Here is a 24,405-nt window from a genome sequence, read left to right as displayed (position 1 = left end):
GGTAAACCCCACACCTGTATTCTACCAAAGACAGAGCCAGCACAGTGTAGTAGTTAGAGTGTTGGACTAGGACCAGGAAGACCTGAGTTTGAATCCCCATTCAACCATGAAACTCACTGGGTGACTCTAGACCAGTCATGTATCTCTCAGCCTAACTTACTTCACAGGGTTGTTGTGAGGATCCGTATAAGTCCACCACTCTGAGCTCCTCAGAGGAAAAAGTGGGATATAAGTGTAAAAACAAAAACAAAAACAAATAAACCACATAGCTATGTGGTCGCCAGGAATCGACACCGACTCAACGGTGCAACTTTACCTTTTACCTTTAGAATTCTAGCAAATATCTCTACCATATTAAGCTCATTTGGTTATGAAAATGTGCAGTGAATACACCATCTTAATAGTTTACTCATTCAGAAACAAGTAAGTCCAATTTGAAGACTAGGTGGTATCTGTTGTTGCTCTGGCTGTCTGAAGTGTCAAATTGGCATTTGGTGGGCTGCCACTGTCGAAATGGGCATTGTACAGACAGAAGTTGAACTTTCTGACTTAAACTTTGCAGATGACATCTGCCTTATAAATAGATCAGTTGAGGCTGCATAGTGAAAGACAGATGGTGTTGTGAGTTCTGCCAAGCAAATAGACCTCATTATTAATAAATCAAAGGCAGAATCTTCAAACTTATTTTATCCACAAATTATTATCATTGTCCCACCTATCTGGGAGGTGAAGTCTTGAAAAACATCACTAGGTTGATTTTCCTAGAGTGCCCATTTGGTTGACATGCTCTGCTGTGTGTTCCTCAACAGGAAAAGCAGTTAGTACATCCTCAATGTGTTCTCCAGTATGGCAGCCCACTGCAGGTAGACACAGCTGAGTATTTACTAGGCCTGTGCTTCGGCATAGCCAAAGCTGAACAATCTGCACTATCTCCGCAGTACTATGTGTGGAGGTAGCTGACTACAGACCTCCTGTCTCTACACAATATTACACACTGTGTGTGGGGATGTGTGTGGGTGTAAGTGTGGATGTCCACAGAAAGCACAGCCCCATACTGCCCCAGTGAAGTCTGGGATGGCCTGCAGGGTGCAATGAGAGGTCTTAATAAGAAATGCTGGGAGGGGTAGTCCTTTCAAGTGCTTTCTCCATGAGAAAATAGTTGCCCACACTGAAGCACGGGTCTATATTTACCAAGTGATAACTTATCATGCTCTGTATATATTACTTAGTATATAAAGCAATTTTCTTCAGCTGTGTATATTAGTATTAAAACTATTCTGAATTGCTGTGAAGACACTGCTCCTCTTCTCTAATGGGAGCTCAGCATACTGCCCCCCTTAGCTTGACTGACAGGCTTCAGAAACTTAGCACTGAGTAAAGTGCATGGACTCCAGCATGCATGTTAAGGAGGGTCTGTTCAGATCTCCTGGAAGCCAGCACAGAACTCCCCCAATCCTATTGTGCCAGAGGGCTTCCAACTACTACCTGCACCTCAGAAACACTCTGCAAGATTAGAAGCATATCCTTGAGGATTAGCCACATGTTTCCAATCTTGCAAAGCACTTCCACAGCGCACAATTTATTTATTTATTGTTCAGTTTCTATACCGCCGTTCATAAGATATCCCAAGGCAGTTTACAAAAATTAAAATACAATAAAACTACCTCTACTACTACTACTACTACTACTACTACTACTACAAAGAATATTTATATACCGCTCTTCAACAAAATTATCAAAGTGGTTTACAATACATAGAGAAATAAATAGTAAATAAATAAAATATGTAAATAAGATGCTCCCCTGTCCCCAAAGGGCTCACAATCTAAAGAGAAACATAAAGTAGACACCATACACACACCACCACCAACAACAACAACATAAAAAGATAGAATAGCAGAACAGCTAAGAAACCTAGCTCCCCCTAAGAGATAAAATGCTGAACAAATAAAAAGGTATTTATGTTTTTTTTTTTTTAAAAAAAGCAGCCACAGATGTCAAGGAGCAGACACTCACTGGCAGAGCATTCCAGAGCTGGGGAGCGGGGCAACAACAGGGAAGGCAGTCAGTCAGGGAGGCAGCCAAAAACTCTTGTGAGCAGGTGATCCTTCAGATATCCAGGAGCAAACCATTAAGGACTTTAAGGTAATAACCAGCACCTTAAATTGGATCTGGAAACAAATTGGCAACCAGTACAGCTCTTTCAAAAGCAGTGCTCAAATGTCTTAGCCTCCTAGGTGCATACCTAGGAGGACTGGGGGAGTTGTGCATGACCTCCCAGCATGTCCTCACAGAGCCTCCTTACAAATGCGCTTCATCAGCCAATGCTTTTAAGCAACCTCTAAAACAGACCAAGCAACTTGTGGCCCACTAAGCTGAGTGCAGCCCACCAGCCATGTATTGTGGGCCTGCCAGGTACCTGATAACGCCTATGCCCCAGGCAGAATGCAGAAACAAGAGATTTATGAAGTCCTATGTGAATTGCCATGTATACCTTCGGTAGGCTATGTTTGGTGTGATGTCGCACACGTTGTGAAGGCCTGATGAACTGGTCTTCTAATCGAAGTCTACATATAAGACAAAAAGTTCTCTCCAATTCACCAACCATTCAAAGTGTACTATTTAATTTTAAGTCCGTTAATATCTACTGAAGTCAATTGGCTTAACTGGTTTTTAGACTCCAGCTTCAGAATGTACTCTCCATATAAATTGTTGTATTTACTTAGTTCTGAAACACAGTAAAATGCAATTAGAAGAATTTAAGGTTAGCAAAGGCATATTTTCATACAAAGTAATCAAAAATCAATTTTCTAGACCCATTTGGAACAGAATTGCATGTTTTATGCAATCCAGTTTAGCTAGGGAAAATGGTGCAATTACACATCCAAGGTCTTGTATTAATCTACAAACAAATATGTAGTTGAGGTTCATTCTCTAAAGTTTAGAATTTAGGATTCCAACTATGGCCTTTAAAAAACAAAACCAAAACCAGCAGAACAGTCTTGTTTGAGGTCCAGGAATGCATTCTCAGAGGAAAGCCAGCCGATATTCTTGGAGCTCCCTGCCTGGGGTGATACATGCAGTAGAAGGCAGGAATGAGTTGGCAGAATGCTGAGCTTTTGGAATGGAATGTATCATTTCAGACTGCAGGGTGTTTTCTGGACTACAAGATTTGCAACAGTTAATGCATTACAGACTGTGACGGAATAGTGCAACAGTTTCAAAACAAGAGTACAGCGTTGTTTAATGCTTTGTTGTAAGCTGGTGGCCATTCATATTTTCTGTCGGCTGAAATGTATTTTCCAGGCAGGACTGTCCATATTCTCATTGAAACGCATTTATCTGCCCCTCCTCCTGCTCCAATTGGGCCAATGGAGTGGTGGAGTGTGTGTGATGTGGTTTTTCAAAAAATTAGTTTTTAAACTAGCTGAACCCGCACAGAGCATCTGTGCACTGGGACCTTTTTGGTCTCCTTGTCCTCTGCCACAGCCCTTGCTTTATTGCTCAGTGTCAGCCACCTACTCTCTGCCACCGCCACCTCCCTGCTACTCACTCGCTCACTTGTCCCCTCCCTGCCACTTGTTCGGTTACCCCCTCTAATTTGTTCACTCCCTGATTGCTTACTCACTCTCCCCCTCCCCACCACTCGCTCACTTGCCCCTTCCCCACCACTCACTCACTCACTCCTTGCCCCCTCCCTGCTGGTCGCTAACTCATTCTCCCCCTCCCCACTCTCACTTAATCACTCACTCGGCCCCTTCCCACTGCTCGCCCACTCATTCACCCCCTCCCCGCCACTTGCTTCCTCACTTGAACTCTCCCTGCCACACTTCCCCCTTGCCCTCTCTGTCACTCACCCCTCCCCGCTGCTTGCTCACTCACTCGCCCCTCCCCATCATTCTCCTGCCCCTCCCCACCACTTGCTCGCTCGCCCCCTCCCGCCACTCACTTGCTCCCCCTCCACACTGCTCACTCACTCATTCACCCCCCGCCACTCACCCCTTCCCTACCGCTTATTCGCTTGCCCCTCCCACTGCTCGCTCGCTCATCCCCACCCATCACTCACTCGCTTGCCCCTCCCTGCCACTTGCTTGCTCACCCCCTCCCCGCCACTCCCTCACTCGGTAGCCCCCTCCCCATCACACTTCTCTCTGAGAAGACGCAGAGACCAACCTGGCTGCCGCATTCTAGACCAACTGAAGTTTCCGGACTATGTAGAAAGGCAGCCCCACATAGAGCACATTGCAGTAGAGGTGACCAGCAGATGTACTACTGTTCTGAGGTTATATAGTAATAGCAATAGCAATAGCAATAGCACTTACATTTATAAACCGCTCTATAGCCGAAGCTCTCTAAGCGGTTTACAATGATTTAGCATATTGCCCCCAACATTCTGGGTACTCATTTTACTGACCTCGGAAGGATGGAAGGCTGAGTCAACCTTGAGCCCCTGGTCAGGATCGAACTTGTAACCTTCTGGTTACAGGGCGGCAGTTTTACCACTGCACCACCAGGGGCTCTTTTTCTATGCTTCCCAGCTAAACCTAGAGGCCCACTAACTCCCTCATTAACTCTAGAGATGACCCAGAAAGGAAAGCAAGGGTTTTACTGAGCGATAGAGAGAGAGAGCCAAGGCAGTCAGTCAGCAGCACTGGTACAAGAGATAGGGTAAGAATATGGCGCTCTTAAATACTGACACTATGTAGCTTCAATGCCCAGAGAAAGAAGCACAAGAAAAATTGGTTAATTTTGTTAAAAGCAATCTTCCTGATTAAATTCCTAGACACTTTCTGTACAGGAAACACTTTTCCTACATCCTGGACAGGACATATGATTTCTGGACTGTCCAGGCTGATCCTGGACATGTAGCAAACCTAGGCCGAGTGCTGATGTTGCCATAGCAAAAGCAACATCTGTGCTAACTGATGCTTCTCAGTCATTTCTTCTCTACTGTCAGATCCTCAAAAAATATATAATTTTACACAGATAAAATAGAATTTCAGTACTTTTTCCCATCAAGGAAGCTGACCCTAAACTTTCCAGCCCTGAGGGAATGTTGTCTTGAGAGTTCCCTGAGGGAACCATTGGTGAGCTGCCCTGAACTTTCCACTAAAATGGGAGCAAAATTGAATGAATTCAGCGGAGTCTGAAATCTCAGAACTCTGTAAATCTCAGTATTTCCACATGTCAACAGTTCAACAAATTGGATGCGTGCACTTTTTTTGTGTGAAAGGCAATCAAACGGTCTTTGCTCTTTATTGGTCAATCAATACATTCCAACTCTCTTTCAAGAAGGTGTGTTTTCAGCCAGTGAATGACCTTTGGTAAGAGAAAGGGTCAGAAGTATAGATATTTAAGGCTGCAATCCTAGGTACACCTGATAGATTTCAAGTCCCACTGAACTGAGTTGGAATTATTGCTGAGTAATATGCATAGGATTGCACGATTTGTTGGAGAATTGTTTGGCACATTTTAGGAAAATAGTACAACAAAAAGGTAGCACCCAATAGACATAGACTGATCTCCTCACTAAATTACTCATTGGAAGTCCTACTGAAATTAAGTAATCCTACTCCTGAGTAGTATCACTGAGTAATTTAGCCTGGATGTCAGCCAACGTATATGAGCATTAAATCCAATAAAGTTGCAAGCAAGAAATGTAATAATATATATATAATGTTATATATTATATGTAATATATAATAATAAAAAAATTAAAAACCCAACCTACACTGAGCTCATTAAAACTCTTCTTCAGCTTAAACATAATTCAGAGTGGTAAAGACTCTTGTGCAGTATTGTAGAATGAAGGCAATTCCATCATTTTCATAATGAGAAAACAACTTATATCAAACTGAAGGCATGTGGCAGGGGGCAGGGGACTTCTTTGTATCCAACTCGACTCCCTTGCTTTCCATCTACAACAAGACTTTCATACCAAGCATGAGTTGTATACAAAGAAAATAAGTCAGTTGCATTAAAAGTAATAAGAATTAAGTAAGTCAAGACTGTCTCATTGATTTCAATAGTGCTTAGTTGTGACAGAGTTTTCTGTGGACACAACCCATGATTTTAATTTTATATTAGCTGTGTAAATATGGCTTTCATTTTTAGTGACTTTTTAAAAATTTCATTATTATAGTTTGTAATTGAAGTATACAATTTTTAAATATTAAAAATATTTCAAACAATTACCACTGACTACAGTGGCTGACACACAATCACAAGGATCAGCAAACCTTGAGGAGCTGATTGTGAGAACACAGAATTTCAATACAATCTTGGTCAAACCGTTCCAGTTAACCAGAATTTAACCAGGATAGATAACCAGAATTCAATCCTAGTTATCTATCCTGGTTGAATGCTGGTTTACTGGAGCAGTTTGACTAGGATTGTCCTGAAATTCTGCATTCTCCCAATAGGGCTTGCTGATCCTGATTAACTTTTATAGCAATAGCTTTTAAACAGGATTTTTGTGATTGTGAGAATGCAGACTGAGAAAAATTACTCAAATTCAATATTGAAATTAAAAGGATAAGTTAAGAAATTTGTAACTTCTCTTTTTAATTTCAATGGGACTACTTTGAGTAATTTTCTTCAGTATATTAGCCAGTGACTTCCAAATCAAGCCTATGCTAAAAAAATTCAGCCAGTTAAAAATAAATAAATAAATATCCTAACGTTGAAAGAATGTGCTATTTCAATATAGGCAGACAGCCAGAATTTTATGGCTTCTGAAAAAAGCCTTAAACTAACCGTAGGACAGTTCATGGTGTGTGATGACAAAGATGTAACAAGCAATAATGCTCTATAATATATTGAACACTGAAGGTCTCCAGGCACCTAACCAAGATATGACAAAATTTTAATTCATAAGTAGGACAGCATGCATCCCACTTTGGCAGCAAAGAGCCCATTAGATATCTGAAGCCAAACACTCTGAACTGAGCATAAGCTCTATTATTGGCAGACTGGGCAGAATTTTATTGGCCCAATGCTAAGAAAGACTGGCTTGGAAACTATAATTCTTCCATTGCAGTTGCTCTGCCCTAGTGGACAGTGCTTCATGAAAGGAATCTTTGAGGTCATTAATTCAAGCCATCCTTGGGTGAACATAAGACGTTGCCTTACATAGAGGAGCAGACCATTGCCCCATTTATTTATTTATTTGAAAATGTATACTTCCCTGTGCCTTTTCCTCCCAGTAGAACTCAGGGCAGCCTTCAATCAGAATTAAAATACAGCAACACCAAAGAGAACACAATAGCAGCAGCACCAGTAAAATACCATTAAGAGAGAGCTAAATACCAATAAAACCACCAGATGACAGGCAGCTCAGCAGGTCTCGGGGAAGGCTTGCCAGAAAAGAAGTGTTTTTAATTCTCATTTTAAAATGGTCAGGTATGGTACCACTCAGAGTTCAAGTGGCAGAGAGTTCCAAAGAGAGTGGGATGTATCCAGGAAAAATTGCTTGTGCTCCACTGCCAACTGAATTTCAGATAGTGGCAGGACACACACGAGAGCCTCTCTAAAAGACCGTATGGAGCAGGCAGATGCAAACAAGATGAGGCAGTCCTTCTTGGCCCATTTTAAGCCATTTAGGGCTTTAAAGGTAATAACCAGCACCTTGAATCACACACAGAAATACACTGGTAACCAGTGCAGTGTCATGATGTGATCTGAGCGCCTTGCATTCAACATGACTCTCATAGTCACATTCTGTATCTGCTGAAATTTCTGGATGATCTTCATGAGCAGCACCACACAGAGCATTTTGCAGTAGTCCAAATGAGTCACTGGACCATGGGTCACTGGTCCAAAAGGTCATGGTTCAACTGGTCCAAAAACAGATACCAGCTGAAGCTGGGCAAAAGTGCCCCTGAACACAGCAGTTACCTAGGTATCCAAGAGTAAAGCTGGATCCAGGAGCAGTCCTAAGCTGCAAACCTGCTTTTTCAAAGAGAGGACAAACAAACTGTAACCACCTTACAACTCACCTTCAGACCAGTAGATCTTTTGACCAGGAGAACCTCTCTCTTGTCCAGAATTAATTTCACTTTGTTCACCATTTAAGTTTGTTCATGTAAGAGAATGTCTTCTTCATTATGAGCCCCATCACCTATTGAGATCATCCAGAGAGGTTCATCTGCAGTTGCTACCTGCTCATCGGGTGGTGACACAAGGACAAACCTTCTCTATTGCCACCCCAAGACTCTGGAAGGCACTCCCTGCTGAAATTAAAGCCTTCCCATCTCTGACAACTTTTTAAAAGTCTCTAAAGACACATTGGGCCCTTTTGGACATAACGTGAAACTGCAGGTTGATGAAATTGAGGTTGAATACTGAAACTGGGGATTGTACTGCAAACATTTGTCCAACCATGGTTTGGCAGCCTCTGTTTTCTTGGCAGAGGAGCCCCTTCCTCTTCCTGGTCCACTGAGGCTGAATTCCAGCAAATCGGAGGCTGCTCTCATGGCCAGACTGTGGGCAGTGCATCAGGATGTCGTCAAGGAGGCTGCCACTGGGCACAATCTATGACGGGGTGTTCCTCGTGGGCTCGTACCTTTTCTGTCCTGCTGGCTGCCTTTGGCAGGGCAAAGACATTTCAACCCCTTCCTCACTGCGCTCACAGCAATGCCCTCTTAGGAACTCTCAAGGCGCACAGTCTTGCAGAAGTACACTCATTGGTAGCCAAGAATGGCAAGGGGCACTTCCAGATGGCAATGGGGTCTTGCAGGGGATACACGTAGAATGGCAGCTGATGCATTGAGGCAAACGGTGGGCTGCTTCCTGGGGCGGGCGCGAGGTGCTGCATGCCAGAAAGAGTTATCCCATGCTCCTGCAGCCTGGGGTGGATCTCACACAAATTAAATAATGATGGTCTTTTGGGGAAATGTTGCCTGTCTGGAAAGGCGGCGCCTCATCAAGGCATGTGGCTACCTTTTCTCAGAAGGATTTGCCTGTGTTATGTGCCTGCAGAGTTTACAGCAGGACTGGCTGTCCCTACACCAACTTAGCGATCACAGCATTGGGAAGGGCTGTGGTAAAGACCGCCCCCACCGGCCGGCGATCCTTGTGCTTATGCATACCCCACAATTCGATGGCAGCCTGAGAGCAGCAAGTGGACTCTCCCTAGGGGGAATCCACTTGCCTGTCTCCAGACTATGGTTGCCAAGAAATAGCCAGAAACATTATTTATTGATTAATATGAGGATCCCTGTGTCCTCATTAGGGGGATTCTCTTTTAATGTCCCTGGGGAAAGAAAAATGGTTGTCCCCAGTTGGGGAGGAAGGGACTTGCCCCAGCCCCTGGGAAGAGAGGATCGGCCCCCCTCTCTTCCCACCTTTACTGTTCAAAGATAGACTGAATGCACCTTGTGATCACATCCATGCCTGCTGATGCCTTTTCCACCCAACAAATAAGCCTTAGTGCTTAAGACTAGCAAAGGGGAGCATGGTCTCTTGGCTAGGGGACAGAACAAACGGAGGATCGGGACACCTGCCTCCCTCTGCAATTGTGTAATGGCAGACTGCAACAGCTTTAGCAATGCCTGCTTCTAGGTATGCTCCTGATTATTCCTACTCCTGTGGGCAGTGAAAGGATATTGGTTTCCCAATGGTCCCCAGTAACATGGCATTGCTCCTGTAGGTCCAAAATCAACCCTTCCATGCCCCCCAACCTTTCCCCCCGACATGCTGCACAAAGCAGCCATTGTCTTCCACATCCAAAGCTGGCTTCCTCCCGCCACCAGGCCCGTGCAGCAACTCCGCAGTACAATGCAAGCAGAGGATAAGAAGCGAAGATCAACACCTTGTGTAGACCCTTCCCCCCACTTTCCCTGTGAACATGCATGGTAGTTAAAGGGCAGGTAGCATATACATGGGCAAACCGCAAACCTTTTTGGCAAAATGTTAGAATTTTATTTTTAACTCCAACCGTTACAATGGGTGTGGCCAGTACAGGTGTGTCCTTAATTGAATGTTCAAGGGGACACAGCTGCACCCACTACTGGCATCCAACCGTCACCCGATTTAAGAGTGGTGTGCTTGCTCTGTCAACACCATGTATCCAGGTCTGCCTTCCTGCTGGGCTGGTGCGAGATGCTCTCATGTGTGTCTTGCTCAAGCTGTTCTTACTGCCTGTGCCTCCTTGGTGCTGCCTGGATCCTCTCAAGCAGGCCACTGGCATGCACAGGTGCCATTTCCCCATCATGCCCAGGCACCTGCCCACTCCTACTCTCATGTCCTGGTAGTGCTGGCAGATCGGGGGGGGGGGTCCATCAGCAGGATGTCTCCCCTGCACTCGCAGATGCAGCAGGCCAATATGATCTTTGGGACAAGATCCTCCTCAACATCTAGCAAAGTGTATTGGGCATGCCAATGGGCCTTCAGCCTTCCAAAAGCCTGCTCTACCACCATCCTCATACTGCTGTGCCTGAAGTTGAAGTTCCTCTTGAAGGCACTCTGAGATGCATAGTAGAGTTTGACTAGCCACTTCTGAGGGTGGTATCCCTGATCATCAAATGTCACTGACTTTGCACATTGCCCACTGACAAGCAAAGGTGGTACAGTCACCCAGGTCCTGGCCTGAAGCTTTGACACAAGGGGAGAGGTCCAGAAGATTGTTGTGTTGCAGCTTTTCGCGGCACCTCAGCGTAGACGTCCATTAACCTCCTGGTGGAGTACACAACACCTTGCAGGGTCATTGTGTAGTAGTGTTTGTGGCTGTAATACTCGCCATGGAGACAGGAGTGGGGTGCTAAAGTCTTCATATGTGTCCTGTCTATACACCCAATGACTCCTGGGAAACCCTTCTGCTGGAACCCTGCCATCTCCTCATGTGAGTCACCCACCCAGTGATCTTCAAAGAACAGTTTATTTATTTACTTATTTTAGTTACTGTTCAATTTTTGTACTACCTCTCACAAGGTATCCCAAGGCAGTTCAGAAAAGCTAAAATACAATAAAACTCCATTAAAATCACATTTAAAATCTTAAAATCACAATAAAAACCATAAAACACCAAAAAGAAAAAAGAAAAAAGAAAAAACCACCCCAAAAACCAAAAATTGAAATATAGATACAGGAAAGTTGAGAAACCTGGCAGCCTCTAAGGGGTAAAATACTGAGCAAATAAAAAAGTCTTTAGTTGTTTTGGGTTTTTTTAAGCATGTCAAAGAGCAGAAATTCACTTTTTTTTAAGATGTCAAAGAGCAGAAATTCACTCGGAGAATATTTGGGATGTGCAAATCGTTTTGAGGTCAAATCAATTCCACTTGTATCTAGTTGATTCAAGTGATTCAACTTCAAAACAAATCTGCTCAGTCACCCCTGGCCAGATTTGAGCTCGAATTGAATCTCTCGGGATATGTTTCGAATGGATTTGATCTTGAAGTTTTGAGTTTCCCTTATTCATTCCCCCTGATAACCAGCTCTCATTTTAAAAAATGTTAAACTCTAGCCCTTGTAAAAGTGGAGTTGAGGAGCAAAATGTGTGGTCACTATTTTTGAAGTGTTTAGATACTTTGGTGGGTAATGGCTTTTCCTCATAATGAATCCCTATGAAGATTCATTACAAACCAAAGAGTCTCAACACATCAAACATCCCTTAAAAATGAGCTGAGTACCCTACTGCCTAGTCGGTGGGTGGGTGGATGGGTAAGGTAAAAAGGTAAAGTTGTTTCGTTGAGTCACTGTTGACTCCTGGTGACCACAGAGCCATGTGGTTTTCATGGTAGAATACAGGAGGGGTTTTCCATTGCCATCTCCCACTCAGTATGAGATGATGCCTTTCAGCATCTTCCAGTATCGCTGCTTCCCAATATAGGCGTTTCTCATAGTTCCCATAGTTTGGGAAACATACCAGCGGGGATTCGCACCAGCAACCTCTTGCTCCCTAGGTAAGTTACTTCCCTGCTCTGCCATTAGGTGGCTAGTTGGGGAGGGGTGTACTCAGTTTATATTTTAGGAATTTAAAAAGTGCTTAGGCACTTTGGTGTGTAATGGCCAGGTCATGACCCAGCCACACAAATGGCTAGGGTGCATGCATGGTGGCCTCAAAAATGGCCATGGAGAGGGCTAAAATGGCCCCAAAACAGGCCAAACCAGAACATCTAAGACCAGGGAAAGGCTGGAGGGGGGAGGGGGAACTGGAGACCCATTGGGGCATGGTCACACCTCCCTAGAGGACCACCAAACCCAGCAGTAAGTTTTAAAAAAATATTTAGAACACTTTAGAAGCCTGAACTGGCCCCGAGCTGGCCCAGGGGGTTCGGCTCAACCTCGAGCTGTACTGGGCCCAGTCCTGCTCAAGGGGCAAGCCTTTGAGCCAACCTGGTTTAGTGGTGAACTGGCTCCACCTTGATCCGGTCCACATGTCCCTAATTTGCTCCATAATTCCACTTCTACAAGTGCTAGATCTTCGCCCTTACAAACTCCTTTGAATACCTATTATCCCCTATGGCAGAAATATACAAAATCACTTAAAAATAATAATAATAAATCAACCATGCCCCCAAACCTTGAAATTTGTGTGGTTGGTGGCTCCTATGGGGCCATACCCACCAGCTCACTTTGGTGCTCCCTGGACCTTTAAATGTGGATCAAGTTTATTCCAATCTGAATAATGTCTAATCCAACTCAAATTGAATCTGATCAGATTTGAGTTTGCAGCTATGAGTTTGAATCAAATCTGGCTGATTTGATTTGACCTCAAACTGAATAGTAAAAATTGATTTGTACATTTCCCTAGAGAGCAATCGAGAGCCTGGGGACAAGTAGGGAGAAGGCCCTGGCCCACATGCACATGACAATTTAGCTTCTCTCACCATTGGCAGTTGGAGCAAGGGTCCCTCTGACAACCTTGTTGGGCAGGCAGAAACCCTCGGGAGCAGGAGCTCCTTCATGTAACCAGGCCCCAAACTGCGAAGGGCTTTAAAGGTAATAGGGGTGTGCACAGAACCGTGGAGTTGCGGTCTGGCACTGGGGTGGGGGGTTCCAAAGGAGTACCGGGGGGGGCTTTACTTACTCCCTCAAGAATGCCACTGTATTTCATTGAGTAAGTGGGCGGCATACCTCCCTGCCGCCCGCTTCATTCCCCCTCCTCTCGGTGCGGCTGCTAATCCATTCCTCCTCCTTTTGAATGAATACTCCCAGTACCTGCCACCCGGCTCTTCAATGCCCCCGGCTCGGTTGGCGGCCACCCCCCGCAGCCCCAGGACCCCTTCCGCCCCTTCCCTTCCCATACTCAAGGGGTCGGCAGGAGAACTCCCCTGCCGACCCCGTCCCCTTCCCCGGCTGGGCTGCAAATGGCTTCTAGGAAGTCTTTTGCAGCCCAGCCAGGGAAGCGGACGGCAGGGAGATCTCCAGCTGCCCGCTCTCTAAAGAGCAGGACAGGCAGATGAGGCAATGGAAGTGGCTTCGGGGGCAGTGGCCAGGGAAGCTTCCTGCAGAAGGGGCCTGCTGCTACCCTGAGTGCTTGCCACTCCCTCCATTTGGTTTGCCCATTGCCTCCTGGCCTGAATAGGGTGCCCAGTTGCTGCGGTTGCCCTGGGTGTGACATCCCTCCTATCTAGGAGGACAGATGTCAGCTGGTCGTAGTGGGGCATGGTCCTCACCTCCACTCCTGACAGCTTGTTGTGGGTGGTCACCTCCTTGAATTTCTTCTTGAGGTGCTGGAGTCGCTCCTTGCACTGGAATCCCTATTTTGACAATTGCCGGGATATCCAGTTGAATGTGGTCTCATTCCTGAACTGGTTCTGCCATGCAGACTGCACACTATTGCAGGTTTAGAAACACCGTCCATCCACAAACACCCCTGTCTCCACATCTGCCCACAGCTTGACATGGACCGTCTTTCCTCCTTCCCCAGCCTGGCTGCTCTCCGTGGTGCTGGCAGTGCCAGAGCTACTAGTGGGTGGCAAGATGGTAGTAAGGTGCTGGCACAGCATGACTGGTGCCTACTTCCAGAAAAGGGTGTTGGAGGAGCAGGGTGTGGAATTTCAACCTGTTGTCTTCACACAAGGAAGAAGGAGGATAGGAGTGGTTGTCTCTTGCATGCACGCTTGGACATCACTGCATGGGGTGGGGTGTGGTCAGGCACCTCATGCACGCACAGCGGTCCTGGTGCAAAGACCTTCTTTCATGGCCTTTCTAGAAGTATCAACTATGCTCTGCCTGGGAGATACACCAAAAACACCCAGTATGGACAGTGCAGACAGATTCATCAAGGGTCTTTTGGGGGTGACAAGACTGATTAGGCAAGCTTCCTAAGAGAATCCAAGGAGGCACATGGGCAGCACATATCTGTCCCTTTTCTGAACCAGCACTTGGTTGTTGGCCCGCACCAACGCCCTTATCTCATAGTATCCACAGTTTTATGTATTGTTAAGTAACCTTTTAGCCATTGTGAGGGTGATGTTAAGGAAGGTTACTTGCAGAATGTCCCAGGTAAAATGAAGCCCTCCGCCCCCCACCTCAGCTTAAGCATGCCCTCCACCCAACTCTGCCCTGGTATGTGGACACCCTTCCACAGAGCATATTCAGCAGTGGTGGCAGTATAGAAAGAGCAGGCAGTCCCTTGCCCTTCTCCTAATAAAGATGGGGCACAGGGGTGGGGGGAGAAAGTGACTTGAATGAAAAGGGGTGCACTCCATGACTTCTGCAGCAAGGGAATTACATCTGCTTTCCATGATGCACCATGCACCATGTTCAATGGGTCACTGGAGATCCTCCCCTACTGTTATCATCCCCATCTGGCATGGCCTTCATGCCATGGTGCACCCCTTTCCTGAAGCAGGAAGCAGGAAGCAGGCATTCGCCAATGTGCTCCTCTTAAAACTTGTGGTTTTAAGTTGTTTTAAGGTTTTAATTCCTGTTTTAATTTGTTGTATGTTGTTGTAAGCCACCCAGAGATGGCAGTTTGGGGCAGTGTACAAATATAATAATTAAACCAACAAACAAACCAACAAACAAATCCTCATGCATCCCATCACAGGCTTCAAACCTCAATTCAGAACCATCACAGCTTCTCCAGCTGGGTATGGTAATAAGATATACACATAAATACCATCGGCATACAGATGACACGTCACACTAGCATAAAGCCTAATATTTCCCAGCCCTATTACCTGACATCCTCCTAACTGGAGATTCCAGGAACAGAACCCAGGACCTTTTGTATACACAGTATGCAAGTGCCACAGGTATTGATCCTGCCTGAGTTGAAACTAACCTCTCAAGACATAGTGTCTGGATTCTGGTTGACCTGCCTATGTTCCAAATTATCACCATCTCTTCTTGTTTCCAAAGCAGGGTGAAATGAAAGCTAAGACGGAATCAAATCAAAGGGGTTGAGTGCATTATTTGACCCATGCCAAGAATAACTCTTTTGGTACTGCACAAATAAATCTATGCAAAAGGCAAAATGTTGTCATTGCAATCAAGCAAATAAATCTGTGTGTGTGTGTGTGTGTGTGTGTGTGTGTGTGTGTGTGTGTGTGTGAGAGAGAGAGAGAGAGAGAGAGACAGACAGACAGACAGACAGACAGTATCTACATTAATCACTCCAACACTCTTTGGAACAATTTGGACTCTCTGGTTAGGGTATTTCCAAATGGTTTAAAATTAATCCAAGCTAGCTATCTAAGCATTAAGCACTGTATTTATCATGGCTAACATAGTATCTAAATACAGTTGCATCTTTATAACCATAAAGCTGCTGTTCAATCCATACAGTAACACACACACACACACACACACACACACACACATATCTCCTCTTTGAAAAGGTCCAAAAGACATTCCAGACCCAAGTACTTTGAAACACCCCCTCCCACTTGCCACATTCCTAATGCATTGCATGCCCAGACCTTGCCCTTGCAGCTCTTCAGAGATGACCCGAGTCCCCAGACCTAGCTCTGCAGCTTAGATCAGTGCGATTTGGTTGCCATAGTGCTGCACAAATGCATCTGAAATAATTCTCAACAAGCAGTGCTTGCCCACTGTGACAGAATCTCAGAAACACACTTGTAAGGTGAAATCGCTTACCACCATTGTCGATTGTCCCCAGCGATGCAGCTCTCACTGGAGGAGCGTTGGATGTCATCTGGAGCATACTGTCAATTTGCACAAAGCGACACTTAGGCCCAACAGAGGCCTGACCTGCGTGAAGTCAGTATGTGTCCTGGGATATGCCCCAGAACTTTTGGCAATGCACTTAGTGTTCCATGGCAGGCATGTAGTGTTTCTGTAGCAATCAAATAAATATGGAAATGGTTCCCTCAGAGTAAAAAGTCTGAAAACCACTGTCTTACATGTAAAATGAATAGATGCTCCTTTTAAAAACACAGATAGGATCTGGGGGTCTTTTTAAAGATAAAATTAAATAGTGATATATGTCCCATTCACACATTTTGTTCAACACTCGTATGAGTATACAGTGTAGACAAGTACAGTCATTCACATGTTATGTTGAACACAGGTACAGCCGTATTCTTCCTTTCTGTACCATGCATTTGAAGGGCCTGTATCAGCTTCACTTCAAATGAACACAGCTACAGTCATTCACATAACTACATGTGTGAGCATACAGAGATCTGTACACCCATACAGCATAGTGTCTGAATCGGCCGAATCAAGGCACTTATCTATTGGCAGAAAAGGCTGAAGACCAATCAGAAAGGAATTAGCTGGTCAAATAATAATTGGAAGGAAATAGGCCAGGACATGTCATTTAAGGTATTTCCAGTCTTGTTAGATACTTCCATCTCTTTTTGTTTAAAGTCTGTGATGTTGTGGCATTATCCATTTTTAGCATGTCGGAGAACTGGTTTGTGAAATCATGATGGAACAGAAAACGAAGGAGTCTACTTCTGATGTTACTTGACAAATGTCTTCTGAAGCTTATTGATGGAGAGAAGATCTGTGAGCCCGACCCCCTATGTTGTACCAGAAGCAGCAAAAGAAGAATGGTGAGGTACAGAGCTGGGCTCTGTCTGTTCAGAACTTTGAAGGCTCCCTGCCAACAGGCAAAGAAAGCTGGAGGAGCTTGAAGTCATACACAGAGAGAAGGAGGAGCTGCTACTGGCTAACTTTCTCCTTCTGTTGTTGATCTCCTCTATCAGGAAAAAATTAGTTACTTGGAGAGAGATAACTAGAGACAAACAACAGGAGAAATTGAGCAAGCAGCTCCTCCTACCCTGTCCTCAGGATTTCCACATCCTCCAGATTTCTGTACCTGTCAGAAGAGAGCCACAGGACACATCATGCTGCTTTTCACCTAGGAAGTGTAATGAATCAGGATTTGTTTGCATGTGTGTTTATATCACTTGAATTCTCATTATTTGCTCACTGTACAGTTGATGGCTGGCACTGGAAAGTGTCTACTGGCTCCACTGAAAAATACTGGACGGTGGCAATGTGAAAGTTTTGACTTTGGTATTGTTTAGCCACACAACCAAGTTGTCCTTCATCACTTGATGCTTCAGTCACCAAGTTGTGATCATGCCTATAAGAGCCAGGCTTAAAAATCCATGTTGCCTAGGGGATTGGAAGTTTGTCTGCAGATCTTAATTGCCTGCTGACAGGCTTGGGTAGCTTATCTTTGGACTACAAATCCCATCACCCCCAGCCTTTGGCCATTGTGGCTGGGATGATGGGAGCCACAAATCACTTAGGATTACCTGCAGCATTTAAGCTGGAGTGAGCAAAAGGTTGATCACAACTTACTGACAAACTACTGAATTTACCTGAATCTAAGATGGGTCCCCCCACCAGTTCTTTCCTGTTAAAAGTGTGTGTGTGTGTGTGTGTGTGTGTGTGTGAGAGAGAGAGAGAGAGAGAGAGAGAGAGAGAGAGAGAGAGAGAGAGAGAGATTCCTCTTCTTTCCTGTTAATTGCTGTTAATTCCTGTTAATTAACCCCTTCTAACTTGGCAAAGAGGCACCTTTTAACATGGTGATTCTCTTTATTTAGCAGGGAGAGAGTAACTGGCCCTATCCACCCCCAGCACAGTACCTCCAGTGACTGTTGCTGGTGTCTGTCTTATGTTTCTTTTTAGATTGTGAGCCCTTTGGGGACAGGCATCCATCTTATTTATTTGTTATTTCTCTGTGTAAACCACCCTGAACCACTTTTGGAAGGGCGGTATAGAAATCAAATGAATAATAATAATAATAATAATAATAATAAATAAATAAATAATTGTGGGGTGGGCTGTCATCTTAGATTCAGATTCCTCTTTCTTAGCCTCTGTTAAGGCATCAGCTTACATTCAGAGTTGCCTTCTATTTGGGTAAATTGGACAATTTCTGGAAATTATGTTATTGCCTGAGTTGTTTTAAATGGTGTACCAGAATAAGACACAAAACCCTGAGCCTCTGAGGACGACCTTTGATAAAAACACCTTGGGTGATTATCTTCACATAATAGATACTTCCAAGCACTTTGCCAGAGCCTTACCTCTACATTCACACTTGAATTTCTGGTGAGCTGTTTCATGCTTGCTGGTACTCACTTCAATGCTTGCAGGATATGCAGAATTGGGTTAACCAAGCAATTCTTATTTCCTTAAGCAAGAGCACCTATGCAGCAACACTTGTCAAAAATTAGATATACCTTAATTGTTGTTTTTTTTAAAAAAAAAAATACTGAGTAGGCCCTCTTGCTTTGTAAATTCGAAACTCAACAATGGATCATGAGGATTCTAGTAAAGAAGAAGAAAGTGGACCAGACACAGTTTATTTAAATTAGCTCACCTCTGCTCCAAGCTATCTGTGTTGGATTCCATTCAGGGCCTTCAGATTCAGAAGCATTTCCAGACAGCAGGCTTTACTGTGAGCTCTAATTCCCACACACACCCCCACAAACCAATGCAAAAGTGGATTTCTTTTAACCCCGAACATAAACCAGGCTACGCTCTAATGTGCAATGAAAAACCCAAATCATGTATGGAGTGCTCCCCGATAGCTCACAGGGACTTCAGGGTAAATCTGGCCGATATGTGAATGCACACCCTCTATGACTTGAAAGCCCTGCTTGGAAATGCTCCTGGTGAATAAACCGAACAATAAAAGTGGAGGGAGAAACACAAAGGGCCCTGTGTCCGTAACACTTGTTTCTATCATCAATAGGTAGAGAGTGAGGTGGGATCCTGTGTTTGCTGATCCTGCCCCTAATCCTCACACGTTGTTTGCCTTTACTACAGTCGGCATGCATGCAGTTTGTACACATGTAAATTCTCTCACCATGATCTGTACTTGCATTTGCAGGGTACAGATAGCTTGTACTGAGCCTATGCATGTACAGCTTCTACAAGGGCAGCCTCTGTCCAGAGGAGCCAATCATCATGTGGAGCTTGGGAACAGGACTATCAGGCATAATCCTGCCCCTCTCTTTGTACTGAATGTACACAGCATTCTTATCTACCCAGGACTATGGTGAACATAGCTTGTTGGTTGTTTCTTCTGGGCTGATTCTTATCCCCCTGCTTTAATATATGAATTTCTATGCTACCCAAAGGTCCCTCCTTTCCCATCTCTGTCCAGGTTTGTTTGTTTTAAAGAGAGATCTGCCTCTCTTTCCCATTTAGATAAACCTTTGTGGCATACATCAACAAGGGTCAGATTTCAAAGCTGTGTAACCAAGGTGGGGGTAAGAAGGATGCTGGGTAGGAACATAAGCCATGTCTCAAGATTGGATGGTGATGATGTGATATGTATAGATGTGAAAATAATGATATGATGCATAATTATTCCAGCTTGGAATATAAAAATACTCTCAGGTCAGAGGAGTAGCTGGAGGAGAGAGGGGCCCATGTTCGCCCCTCTAGCGTAGCTAGGGGAGAGGGTGCCCATGTTTGCCCAGAGGCCTCTCGGAGTGAGACAGGTAATGAAGAAAATAGAAGGCACTGTTCCTCCCAATTTCATCCCCGGCATTTTGTATTCTGCTTCTTGACACAGTGGTTTCACTTGGGCAAACATTTTAGTTTGTTTGTTGTTGTTGTTTTGGTGCCACAGCTCTGTAGGGCAGCAAGCAGCAGGAACAGTCTATCTGCATCTCATTCCAGTTTTCACTAGTTACTCCCCATAGTATACATAGCATTTTATACATATACTTATTGCAGTTATTGTTATGTATTGTATTTGAGTTGATCGTATTTGTTGGATTTTAAACTTATAAGCCACTTATAAGTTTAGGCTTAGACTCTATTGATAGAGTATATGCTTAGACTCTATTGAAAATCTGCTTTCCAGAAGTTGAAAGGTGCTTTTGAATTTAAGCATGCCAGGTACCAGAATCAGGCAAGTACAACCAAACTATGGCCACCTTTGGAAGAAATGCCAAACCGGAGGCAAACGTGCCAGAGGATTGATTATGGGGATATCTGAATACGTGAAACCATGGTTTTGTCACCCAAATGTGGGTTGACGAAACCATGGTTTCACGCATTCAGATAACCCCAAAATCACGTTTGCCTCCAGTTTGGCATTTCTTCCAAAGGTGGCCATAGTTTGGTTGTACTTGCCTGGTTCTGGTACCTGACATGCTTAAATTAAAAAAACCTAAACCCAAACCCGAATTTGAACCTTTGATTTGTAGTGAGTTTTGCTGAGGAAACCTCAGGTATCATGTTGTCTGAATTCTGACACTACTGTAATCTGGGTTTCATGTGCAAGCGCCTCCTGCTACCATCAAGAGGCCAGCTCAGAGCAACCCAGAAATGCATCAGTTCTAGGGTGGCTGCAGTTCTTGCTGGCCACTTCTTGGAGCTGATGCCTCACCCTCCACCATCTCCACACTCCTCCTGCCATTGCCTGGCAACAAGGATGCTGCATCCCTGGCTTCAATACGTTGAAAGGGAGAGAACTACATTGGAGAAAGCCCTCCTTCCACTGCCTCTTATGGTCTCCCCTTGTCAATCCACACAAAAAAGGATGGGATGACAAGACGGGCACAGCAGGAGATGTCTGCAGCAATTCAGGTCTGCAGAAATATGTGCACTAAGACATGGAGCCCCAGTGACACCAGAAACAGGGCAACTCTGCTGTTTCCCAACAAAGAGCACACATGCCCTGGGAGTGATACCATGTTGCTTGGCAGAAATACTAATGTGCCGACCCCATACACAAACCTGCAGAAACACCAGCCATGGAAACATTCCTGTTGTCCAGACATTTAAAGAAAGAGACAACATGTATCCCCACAAATCTGGTGTCTGTATCTGTCCTCTTGCTTGATTACTTCTGCAAATGCAACACACACCTTAGTGTACTGCTTGGTGGCATGCAGGACCTTTACTGGGAATTACCTTGCAAAATGTTTTGACAGCTTCCATCTGGTGAAGGGAAGGGGGCATAGGTGCAAGGAACCCTTTCATTAATAATGCACCTGATCTAGTCTGACTGCCCAGCAAGGCATCCTTTTAAAGGTGTTGCATGTGCTGTCTGGTTGGGCAACAGGGCACTGGTTTCCTCGAATTCCTGGACAGAGTCTATATTTTTAAGGTTCCCATGGATGGTGCTGCTCCCTCCAACTGCATAGAGGGGTGCCCTTGACTCTGTATAGAGATAGAGATAGAGATAGAGATAGAGATAGAGATAGATAGAGATAGAGATAGAGAGATATTTTTATCCATATGTTCGGCCTTGGCCCCACTGGCTTGCAGGTACCCCAGATTGGTGGTGTGTTACCATCTGCATCAGCAAAGGAAAGCCTACCATCAATGAGACAACCCAGACTTATGGTTAAAAGATAGACCCTAGCTTTTTTAAGTGGTTCTGGTCTATTTTTGAACCAGTTTTTAGGGGAAGGGGGGACTAGCCCCTTCCCATAGTGTAGAAGCATTCAGTCTCAGCCATACCTTGTTGTACACTGCCCAGAGCCTTTGGATGGATAGGGCGGTATAGAAATGGAATGAATGAATGAATGAATGAATGAATGAATGAATGAATGAATGAATGAATGGAACTGCCCAAAAGGAAACAGGGATGAACTCAAGAGCCCTGTGTGGAAATAAAATGTGCAATAGATGGATGTTCTCTTCTTCCAAGGATCGCTCTCTCATGAGAGTGAGGCGAGTCTCGTGATTGGTGAGACCCGCTTTCAGAGGGTTTGCGGGGAGAGCGGGCTTAGCCCGCTTTCCCCACAGATGATCCCCAGGCAGCCCAGGGCGGCCAGATCAGCCACCCACATGACTGCTGGCTCCGTCATGGAGCTAGGAGGGGCTGCGGGGATCGAGGGCTGCGCGGCCTATGGAAGTTCCAGGATGCCCTGCGCAAGCGTGTGGGACATCCTGGAGAGACCCCCAGGGTTGGGAGGCTTGTGTCAGCCTCCTGGCCGGGGTCTCTTTGTGTGTTGCCACAGTGTGGAGCCGCGGCAGGGCAACACATGATCAACTAGACGGGCTTAGCAAAGCACTCGCTCTGCTAACCTCATCTAAGGAGAGAGGGAATTAAGAGGGTTTGCTGCCTGGAGCCACGCGGCTCCCGTGGCAGGAACGATCCACCAAGAGTGGGCTAGCCTCCTTTAGACCACTTTTGGTGGATCATGAGAATCTCCTCAGTGTCTGGCCATAGAGACACACACATGTGGGCCGAAGGGCTCTTTCCACTAAGCCCAGTTGCAATATCCATGCAAGCCCCAGGGAAGGGTACCCTAGCAACACCTTTCTCAGTCCTGACGGCTGCTGCGATGCAGGTCCAAGCGCCCCCTCCGACAGTCTGGTCTCCCTGCAACACATACCCATGGTGTTTTGGTTTTTTGCCCACCACAGTCACCTGGATGGCCCAAGAACACTCTAAATTGCATGTGCCCTGCCCCAGGATGCCCCATGGTGGCTGATTTATATATGCCATGGTAGGGGTGTGCAAACCGGCTCGACGTTGAGCCAGTTTGACATCAAACCAATTCGGTTTGATGGTTCAGGGTCGAACTGAACCACTCCCTGTTTGGTCCGACCTTGGACCGAACACCCCCCAAATGTCCAGGGGGTTTGCAGACCTTTTTATGTTAAGGATTTTTTTCACCTTATTCCCCTTGGGGGAGTTCCTGGAGATGGTGGGGGGGGGTCCACAGATGTCCCCCCTCTCCCCACCAGCTCTTTCAGCCGGTTTTCGGCCCTCTCCCCTCAGCACAACAGCCATCTTGTAGGCTGCACACCTGTGCAATTGGCCTCTGCATGGCCCGAGTGGGATCCAACCCCAGTCTTTCCCAACTCTGCTAATTCAAAACTGCTCAGACACATGGAGTGGCCTAGACTCCTTGGAAGTCTGGACGGGTTGAGTAGAGAGGGTAAGGTACAGAGTATGAGTTCTATTGTTAACCAGAGATACCTGCATCATCAGAGCCCCCTATAGTTGGATGATCTCCCTCATAAGAGTGAAGTCCAAGGAGATCCAAAGTTCATGGTGCTTCTGGTTTTCCCCAGTGGATTTGCCCCCTCATGAGAGGGCTAATCCCCGGCCAGCAAGCCAACATGGGGACAGTGGTGTGTTGGGGCTTCCTGGACTGTTTGGCTCACATCTACAAGTCCAGGAGCATTCCTTGTCACAGTGGAGCAAACCCCAGTATCCTTTCCCTGTCCTCATGTGCATATTCCCTCCTAGAAAGTCATCATGATCCTCTCCCAGAGCAACAGAAAACCTGTTCCCCCTCCATTCCCCAGTACCAGTAATTGTGCGTGTGTGGAACGGTATGATTGCAGGTCTCTTGCAAAGGCAGTGGTACAAGTGATGTTGGAAAATGGTTTAAATGCCTTTTCTCTGCTAAGGGTGGGTGACTGATGCCAAAATCACACAATCAATCAAACAATCACACAATCACATGGGGCACGCCCCCTCAAAGATCAAGGCCAATGGTTACCTCTCTACTGATGTCCTGATGCCTTGCCCACAGTCTAGTGACATGAGTGGTATGGAGCTTGCTGGGATGCAGCCTTAGCAGATTAGGAAGATGGAGAGATCCGTCTGGCCAGAAGCTAAACGTTGCACAACCGCGACTGGATGATCATCTGTGGGATGATTCTTGGCTTCACAAATTTAACCACAGGTTTGTCTACCCAAGATTCCACACTTTGTTTGAAGGCGCCCTATGTGTGGAGATCTTTACTTTAGAAGTTTCCAGAGTGGCATGGGAGGAACCACAGAGGCAACAGCAACCAAGGTGTAGGTTAAATAGTGTTGAGCTCTTGGAGCTCAACACTGAGAAAGCAAGCTCAACCATAATCTACTGAGCAGCATAGAATATCACAGCTTAAAAACAGTAACAGCAGCAACAGCAATAACAAACAGCAGGCAGGGGAATGAATTTCTTACTTAACAGCATTTGGAATGGGTGATGTCAGAAGTGGAACGCTCTCGTCGCTGCTCACTATTTGAAATTTCTATTCTATGAGCACATAATGAGTGTG

At 45.4% G+C, this 24,405-nt stretch overlaps 1 long non-coding RNA gene across 1 annotated transcript in view; it reads right to left on the bottom strand.

Moving 5' to 3' along the window:
* The window catches only part of LOC128349969 (uncharacterized), a 133,334-nt gene that overhangs the window by 93,717 nt on the left and 15,212 nt on the right, over window positions 1-24,405 (bottom strand). The window lies entirely within an intron of this gene.

Source organism: Hemicordylus capensis, chromosome 3 (genome assembly GCF_027244095.1).
Source record: "Hemicordylus capensis ecotype Gifberg chromosome 3, rHemCap1.1.pri, whole genome shotgun sequence".
In the NCBI taxonomy this organism is placed as follows: Eukaryota; Metazoa; Chordata; class Lepidosauria; order Squamata; family Cordylidae; genus Hemicordylus; species Hemicordylus capensis.
This window is presented reverse-complemented; position numbering and strand designations above follow the sequence as displayed.